The sequence below is a fragment of the Lytechinus variegatus genome, chromosome 2 (assembly GCF_018143015.1).
Source record: "Lytechinus variegatus isolate NC3 chromosome 2, Lvar_3.0, whole genome shotgun sequence".
Classification (NCBI taxonomy): domain Eukaryota; kingdom Metazoa; phylum Echinodermata; class Echinoidea; order Temnopleuroida; family Toxopneustidae; genus Lytechinus; species Lytechinus variegatus.
In genome coordinates, this window is record NC_054741.1 from 31,634,102 (window position 1) to 31,642,916 (window position 8,815).

Genomic DNA, 8,815 nt, shown 5'->3' on the forward strand with positions numbered 1-8,815 from the left:
CCATCCGTTGATTTTATGCATGCATTGAATCAAAGGTATATGTACACTGATATAAACTATTAAAAAAATATGGAAAAAAAAAACATTTAGGATTTTATTGTATAGCATATGAATATATATTTTAAATTCCCGATAGATTACCTACCATCACATTGTAGGTTTAAATGTGCTACACCTGCCTTTTGATCTGATTTGAAACTAAACATTCCCATGATATGATGGTCTTTTATGCTTCAAAGATTACTCGAGATAGGGTGTATATATATATATATATATATATATTATGCTTCAAATACTACTCAAGAAAGGTGAGCCATCTATTATATGCATTGCAGTACACATGTACAACCAAATAAATGCATAAAATAGGGCATTGTCCTCCCCCCTCCCCCCAAAAAAAAAAAGAAAAAAAAAAATATATATATGGGCTATTATGCTTCAAATATTACTCTGGGTAGGGTGGGCCCTCTATTATTTACATTGCAGTAAACATGCACGACCAAAAAAATGCATAAAATAGGGCGTGTCCTCCCCCCTCAAAAAAAAAAGAAAAAAATATATATATATGTATATTATGGTCTATTATACTTCAAATACTACTCTGGGTAGGGTGGGCCCTCTATTATATACATTGCAGTAAACATGCACAACCAAAAAATTGATAAAATAAAAAATACAAACATACCAATCTATCTAAATTTACATTGTCAAAATTTCACTTCAGACAAGATTGTATGCTTCTATATATTGAAGTGTTGGTGGTATGCTAATGAGAGAGCCACTGATGTTTCACATGCACATTACCTTGTATTGTGTAGTTGATTTGATTATTCGAATTATCAAATATTTCCATTTTTCCCCCAACAATATAAAAGTGGGTTCGATTCGTCAAGGAATGTGTTAAGTCATTATTCAGTTTATTGTGAATCGGTGAAGAATAGAAATTGATAAATTTCATATTACATAGCATGAAATAAAAATAATAAGAGTGTGAGACATATGCGCTGTCATTAGCATACTGCAAGAATGTGCCGTTTTGTGAAAAAAATCAGAAAAGTTTCAAAAGCTTTCTTGTCTTGAACCCGATTTTGATATTTTTTAGCATTGCAATTGTCATGCTTGTTTGATTTTCCTTTCTTTTCAAATAAATTTGTTGGGATGGACTTCACCTTAAGTATACAGATGTTGAATAGAGTTTTTCTTCAAGAAACACATCTTGGGGGAAGGAAAACTTCAAATTAATTTGAAAGAAAGCCATGATTTTTAAAACATGAGCTCTTCAGTTTGGCTCTTCAAATTCAAGTTTTTGCATCCACATTGATTTGGCGGGGGATAATGGAGTTATTTGGATAACTTTTGCGAGTCCACATGACAGGTTAGTTTTATAATCAGGAGCTATGAACTTGAAAATATCTGTTTTATAAAGTCAAATACAATCAACTCAAAGGTGAAGATCACCATGACAATAAGTCGGTTTTAAAATAAACAACAACTAAAAAAGATAAATAAAATTATCACTGAAGGTTTGATAAAAATTTGACAAAGAATAATGATGTCACAGACTAGCAGTTTCTCCATTATGTTGTAACGAGATTTTTTTTAAATGCCATTTTCTAATAAAAATTGAAAATGGTAAATTTATCTGCAGGCAAGTCATTTCATACCCCCTTTTAGAAGAAAAACATTTTGATTCATCATTTTCCATCAAAAACTTAGAATTTGTGTTACGTGATATGGGGGAACTGCTCGCACATGATGTCACAAATCAAAAACTTTAAACATTCAGCGGAACTCTCATGCTTTGATGGATTTTCATAAAACTTTCAGTTTACCAATATTTTTCTCAATTTTTCTGCTTTATTTCAAACCATCTCACTGTCAGGGGGAACTTCCTCTTCAACTGCCACTTTCATGATCCATGATGGTTTGAGAAATAATTCAGAGCATGTTTGAAATAATGATCTGCTTACACCTCTTTCTTAGAAATGGCACATCATGGAACGAATATAAAAATGAGGTGGGGGGGGGGGTGTTCCATCCTGTGAAATTCAGAAAAATCCATGAGCTTCATGAACTCTGCTTTAAATCAACAAATGAAATCGTGTCAGTGACATAAACACCTGAAAGTGGCCGCAAATCCTGGTGCATCATTCCTCCTTGAGAATAAAACATGTGAACATGAAAAGACAATAAAAAGGTGTAAAACAAAATTACCCCTCCTGGTAGAAGGAATAATGGCTGTTGATTTAGAGTGATGACTTTTTCATGGGATTACCTACTTGGGCAAGAAAAGAATCTATATACAGCATAATGAGCTTTATGATTTCAAAATGAGGGTATATAGAACAAAATTCCGGGGTTAGTAATACCAGGGGTGATGTTACAGGGGGCAACTGCCCCACCCCCTTGTCATTTTTAAGGAGTGAAAAAGGGTTAAAAGGAGACAGAAGAATATCAAAAGGAGGCAGATGTGGGTCATTTACTCTTATAACCCTGTAATTCACTTGAGAAAAAAAATATGCCATTTTTAAGGCCTTCTTGCCCACCTATCAGAATACACCGCCCCCTGAATATTACACCGCTCTATTCTGGTTCTCTTATTCAAATCAACATGTGTGAATTATTTTATATCATTATATCCAAAATGAGTTTGAAGTAGTTGAAATAACTGGGGGTTATTACCCAATAGAATTCAAAATTGTTAGATATGGATTAAAAAAATTAATGAAAGGGAAGTCCATCCTGTCATTAAGTGTAGTTTCATAATGCAGCAAAATAAGAGAAGCATAAACTCTATCAAAGAATAATAGGGTTATGAATTTTTTCAATTTTGTGGCACCACATGCGGGCAGTTCCCCATAAATCAAGTAATACAAATTCCTTAAATTGCCATTTCTTAATGGTTCATGAAGACGGGGGGAAATGAATTCATGAGAAACTATTTTCAATTTTCTGAAAAATATGAACATGATGGAATTTATATTACAAGATATATAGAAGAGCTGTTTGCATGTGACATCTCCAAATTGAAATGTTTAAAAATATATAACTCTTGTTATTTATTTTGTTATATCTCACTCATAACTTTCTTATGATATAACCAACTTGACATCACGGCCCTATCTTATAAAGAGTTACGATTGATCCAATCAATCTTAACTCTATGGAAATCCATCAGTGTCATAATTTTTTATAAAGGAAATTTGCATAAAGTCCTTTGTAAACAAAGAAGAACACACCAAATTGTCAAGAAATCAAAGGATTTATGGATAATCATTCATATCTAGAATTTTTTTTTATGAACATGCATTTTCTGTTGACTTTGATGGCTTTCCATAGGTGCGATCGATCAGATCAATCACAACTCTTTGTACGAGACCCAGATTGGCTTCCCATTTCAAACTACATCTCTAAAGCAGGAATATTGTTAAATCACGCCCTTCGAGGACTCCTTCCCTAACCAGTCCTTATTTCTGTTAACGTAGTACGAAAATCATTAGTCCCACCCCTTCCTGCCATCCTTCTCGAATCAACTGCATGTACATTAACATGTATAATCAAATGCATTAAAAATATATTTGCCACGATTTTATAAAGGTATTTGAACAAACATGTCCTATACAAGAGGACCCACTAAATTTTCAACATGCGTGGGTTTTGGCCTTGTTGCACAAATAGTTACAATTGACTCAATTAATCTTAACTATGGCAAGCCAATGGTATCATAATCCTTTATAGGTGTATGCACAACCCCTTTGCATAAACCTATTAAAAAAACAGATTCACTGATTGTGATACATAAGCTTTTATCATATATTTAGGACTCTGATCAAACATAATGAACATTAGATGAAAACGTATCACCAACCTTCCATACAGAAGATGGAATTGAATGGATCAATAACAACTCTTAGTAGGACATGACCAAGAAAATTTGATCAATTGTCGATTAACAATACATGTATTGCCATATCATGATATTCATAGTTGGAGCTGAACTTCCTTTGTTTTGTTATTTTAATCCTAAAATATTATTTGCAGAGATCAAATAGTAATGTTTGATGAGGCCATTTTAAGCCAATTGGATGTGCCAATTTTCAGTAGATTTTAGATTTAATTCATGTTTAAAGACCCGTAGCTCCCAAACAAATTGTCGGTAATTCCTGATGAAGTTCCTTTCAACCAATTGGATGTAGGGATTTTTTAGCACATTTAAGTTACGATTCATTGTTCAAGACCCATCACACTGTCTCTATCTAACACCATGGACACGTACCCCCCCCCCCCCCCCCCCCCCCCGTGATGAAGTTCAAGCCAGCCCATACACCCTTTATTCTGTTCTGTATCGTCTTTTTACCTACAATCTATTTAACAGACTCCTCACAAAGATGGCCAGGAAGGTCAAGGAGGTACATGTACAAATCCCCAACAATCTCTTTTTAATTTGTAATATTTACCTACCCCTTTTCGCTCAATACATCTTCTTATCCATCTAACAGATGGTCTTCTAGCCATGAAGAGGATGGCTCAAAACTCTTGTATTATCTTTTCTTTTTTTCCTTTTTCACAGCTTGTTACTCCCCAAAATACTTTCAACGTGTATTTATCTTTACCTAAAGATCATGTTTTTTTCTTTCAATACTGTATATTTTGTTGTCTTATCGTATAGAAACTTCCTTTCTAAATTGTCATTTTCTTGTACAAGTAAACAATTTTGAATCTTAGATTCCCCCTTCCTCCCTCTAAGACTAACATATCATTGAAATATGTATGAATAAACAGAACAATAATTCAACTTAAAGATTATGTACATGTTCCTTTCCTTTTTAACAAATTGCTGTCACAGTGAAACTGTAATTTAAACAAACAGAAAATTTGTTATATTGGTTAATCTTAGATTCTCCCCCCCCTAGCTCTCTCTAAGACTAACATATACAAGTATGTATGAATAAAAAGAACAATTCTTCAACTTAAAGATCATGTACATGTTTATTTCCTTGTTTAACAAATTGCTGTCACAGTAACACTGTAATCAAACCATATTAACAAACAGAAAATTGGTTATAATAACCTGACACCATTAATTCACATTGGTTAATATCGCTATTATTCATATGAAATCTCCATCGTCATAAAGTACCAAGCGCTTTTCAAAAGGAGTGAAAAGGTTGATTTGATCGGATGACTATTATAGAAATACATTTCATAATGCTATTCATTATATTTGTAAAGCAACAAGAGTTTCATTTTTCAACAGAATGCCAAATTTTGTTCTTCCCAAACACATCTTTGACATTTTCCCACCAAATGAATACCATAAATATTGTTATTAGAATTTTTGTTGAAAAAGCTGTGTAATCATCTAGAACATTATGTATACTTGGGGAATTTTTACTCTGAGATTCATTTTCAATAAAAGCTCGTCAAATAGAGCATACAATATTAGATACATCACAAATAGGGAGGCATTTCAAAGGAAAATTTTCAACATTCAATATCTAAAATCTTATTTTTCCTTTAAAATGATAAATAGATTGTTTTTCTTCTTTGTAGTTTGATAAATGATAGGGAAAAAAAAGGGAGTTGACATAGCATGTAATGTACAGATTCAAAAGAAAAAAGATAAAAGAAATTTGGCAATGCGACATACCCCATAGGCATTTAGGTCTGTTGAATTAGTAGAACATATCAGATGGACATAAATCAGTAACTTTTTGCCCTGAAATGAAATTCTCCCATTAAAAGCATTACTCTACAAAACGAAATGATTTTCATAGACACTTTTCCTCCAAACTAAGTGATTTTGAATAATGTAAACAAATTTCCCACAGCATAAATGTTGATACTTATACTTCTCCTAACTTCTTGCTAGAACTTAATCTCAATTATTAATCCAAATATGTTCATTTTATTCTACACCACTTAAAAAATATGCTCAAGGACATTGGATGCTACACCTGGTTCAAATGTAAAAGAAAGAAATCTTGTATAATGCAGTAAGCTGCGAGTCAATTAAAAGTATGGAGACGAAAAACATAAATAGAAAATAGTCAAAAAGACAAAACTATAAAGTCATTACTCTATGCATCAAAAACATGAGATGAAAGAAAGTGATATTCACATCTGCAATTTTTGTTTCACTTCCAAGAGCAAAGCTATTGGTTAAAGTTATTGATTGCAGAAACAAAGCGTTGTAGAAACACCTAGATAGATTATTAAAAACTAGATCAGCTCATCGAACATTGCTCGGAACATTCAAGTTGATTGGAGGAAGGAAAGTGAGCATGGTTCAAACGGTGAAGGTTAAGAGAAACAAGACACCTATAATAGAACACACCTAAACAACATACTCCTGGCTCATATCATGTGTGAATTTTAGCTTGATAAGTTGTTTGTCGCTATATATACCAAGGCGTTGCAAGAGGATAAGTCGTCTGCAGTTTACCCCATGGACACGATCGGGAGCAAAGACGAAATCACGCCCATTTGTGTCGAACAATGAATTAAAATGTATCTTCACTTTATGGGGGAGGATAGAGCACCAAAAATATCTGATTTCCGAAAAAAACCAGTGGCAAAAATCAATTAATGGAAAAACAGATATCACCCTACCTAAATGGGAGCTCCGATTCCATCATAAATTGCAGCGCAGTTATCCCGTGGAGCAAAACCACAAGGAGATGGCTAGCCCATCCCGGCCCAAGCCGGATAGCATCGGAGGAGCATGCACTCCCCCCCAATACTGGATAGATGAGATGGGGCTCGGGTTTCGCGAACGGCCCGCAACACCAGAGCAGGGTTTCATCCCCTTACTTCTATTGTTTACGCGAGAGGCGTTGCGAGTTTAAACGAAGGGAAACAGGAGAGGCGGGCCTGTAAGCGAGCACCCCAACATTGCTGCAAGCGAAGCATCCTTGCAAGAGGAAAACTTGGAAAACAAATAACATATAATAGACGTATCATTTCAAAAAATAAAAGATTGTTTCTTTCCAATGGCTATAATAGCTTACAACTCCTCTTCTTCTTCTTGAGATGCCCGAGACCATCATTGACTCTCATCCGTCATCTAGAAAACATCCCCGGCCATCTTTCTTATTATATTTCCTTATCTTTTCTTCTGATCAGGTATCTCCTCCTGTTCTGTATCATGTTAGGCAATTATTGACTGAAGGTATAGTTTCATGGCTGATAACCATAAATCCTTTCCCTTGTCTGTCCCGTAATTTTGCCTCGCTGAAGTCCATCTCAATTTCTATTCTCAATACTTCCGATATTGATCCGAGTTTACTCTGGCCTGGGACGTACAAATGTAATGAATTTGCTCTTATATTAGAAAGGGTCTCTCTATATATATACCTACCCTAAACACATCTGCCACACAAATACACAATAACAACTACAAAACACCACTTAAATCACTTAATTGTGTTCTCTCGACCAAATACCCCAAACCTTCCTGAAGTGTGACCAACTCTATTAAAATGCAATGATGTCAAAATATGACCAAATTGAAACTTAATGCCAAATTTTACAGGGTCAAATCAAACAAAAATGTCAACTGACCTAGAAATACACTAATGTCCAATTTACAGGGATGTAATGAGTGTCATTAAGTACATTTTATAGGAACTTGAAACACTGATGTACATTATAGTACATTCAAAGGACTATGTCCTTGATTGCTTATAACCACATGTTAACAATGGACAACATAAAATATTTAAATATTTTAAATTCAATTCAATCTGCTTCAATTTTTATTTATTTACTACAATTTTTTTAAGGAATGAAATACAAAATGTACAATATTCTATTGTTGCTATAAGCCTCCCCTCCCCAAATAAAAGCAAAAGTAAAATATTAACATGATCACAATATTTCCCGAATAAATATTCTGCTTGTTACCAGAACTGTAATGTCTATATCGGCAAATAAAATACATGCAGATATTTACATATAAAAAATTTGAGCCTAGAGTAAAAGCAACTGTACAAATGAAACACATCCACGAGAATATTTAAGGTGATCCATAGCATTTTGTAACTCATAATTAGAGTATAAGAAGTAAAATACATGTGAAACCACTGAGATCCCATACAAAAAAGCTTACATTTATAGTAACTTTTCCATTATTGTAACTGCAATGGTAAATTGACTCAATAGCTAAGTCAATACATCATAGTAGCAATTTAAAAGGAAAATGACTGTAAAATGTTTTTTTTTTGTCACACAAGGGGGCCCAAAGCATTCTTGATAGCTGCTCAGAAATTGGAGTATTTGCTGGCTAGTTATAAAGGTTGTTATAAGGGATCACCATTCATTAATTTACTATGTTATAGATTACAATACTTATGAACAATGGTATTTGTCAATAGCAGTCCTTCGTGAGTTTTGAACAAAGAATCTGGATGTATTTAAGTTGAAAGAAAAATGTATTTAGGAACATGAAAGTCTCTTCCACCTCTGTTTAATACAAAACGAAGAAATCATATTAAACAAGTCAAAGCAGAAATATGTTATCAAAGATGTAAAAGAAACAATAATGCTAAATAGATGATATTCGACATAAACCACTACCACAATCAAGGCTAAATAATGATAGACTTCCAATGTGGGACACGGTGGCTCAGTGGTTGAGTGCTTGAATCAGGAATGCATGTGTGTTGGATCCACGGCCTGGTCATTCTAAAAACTTTCATAACAGGTGATGGGGACCTTCTGCCTTCTCATCATGCGCTATGTATTTAAAGAACAAATTTACCCCGACAAAAAGTTTATTGTAAAGTTGGCAGAAAGAAATGATAAAAATACAGAT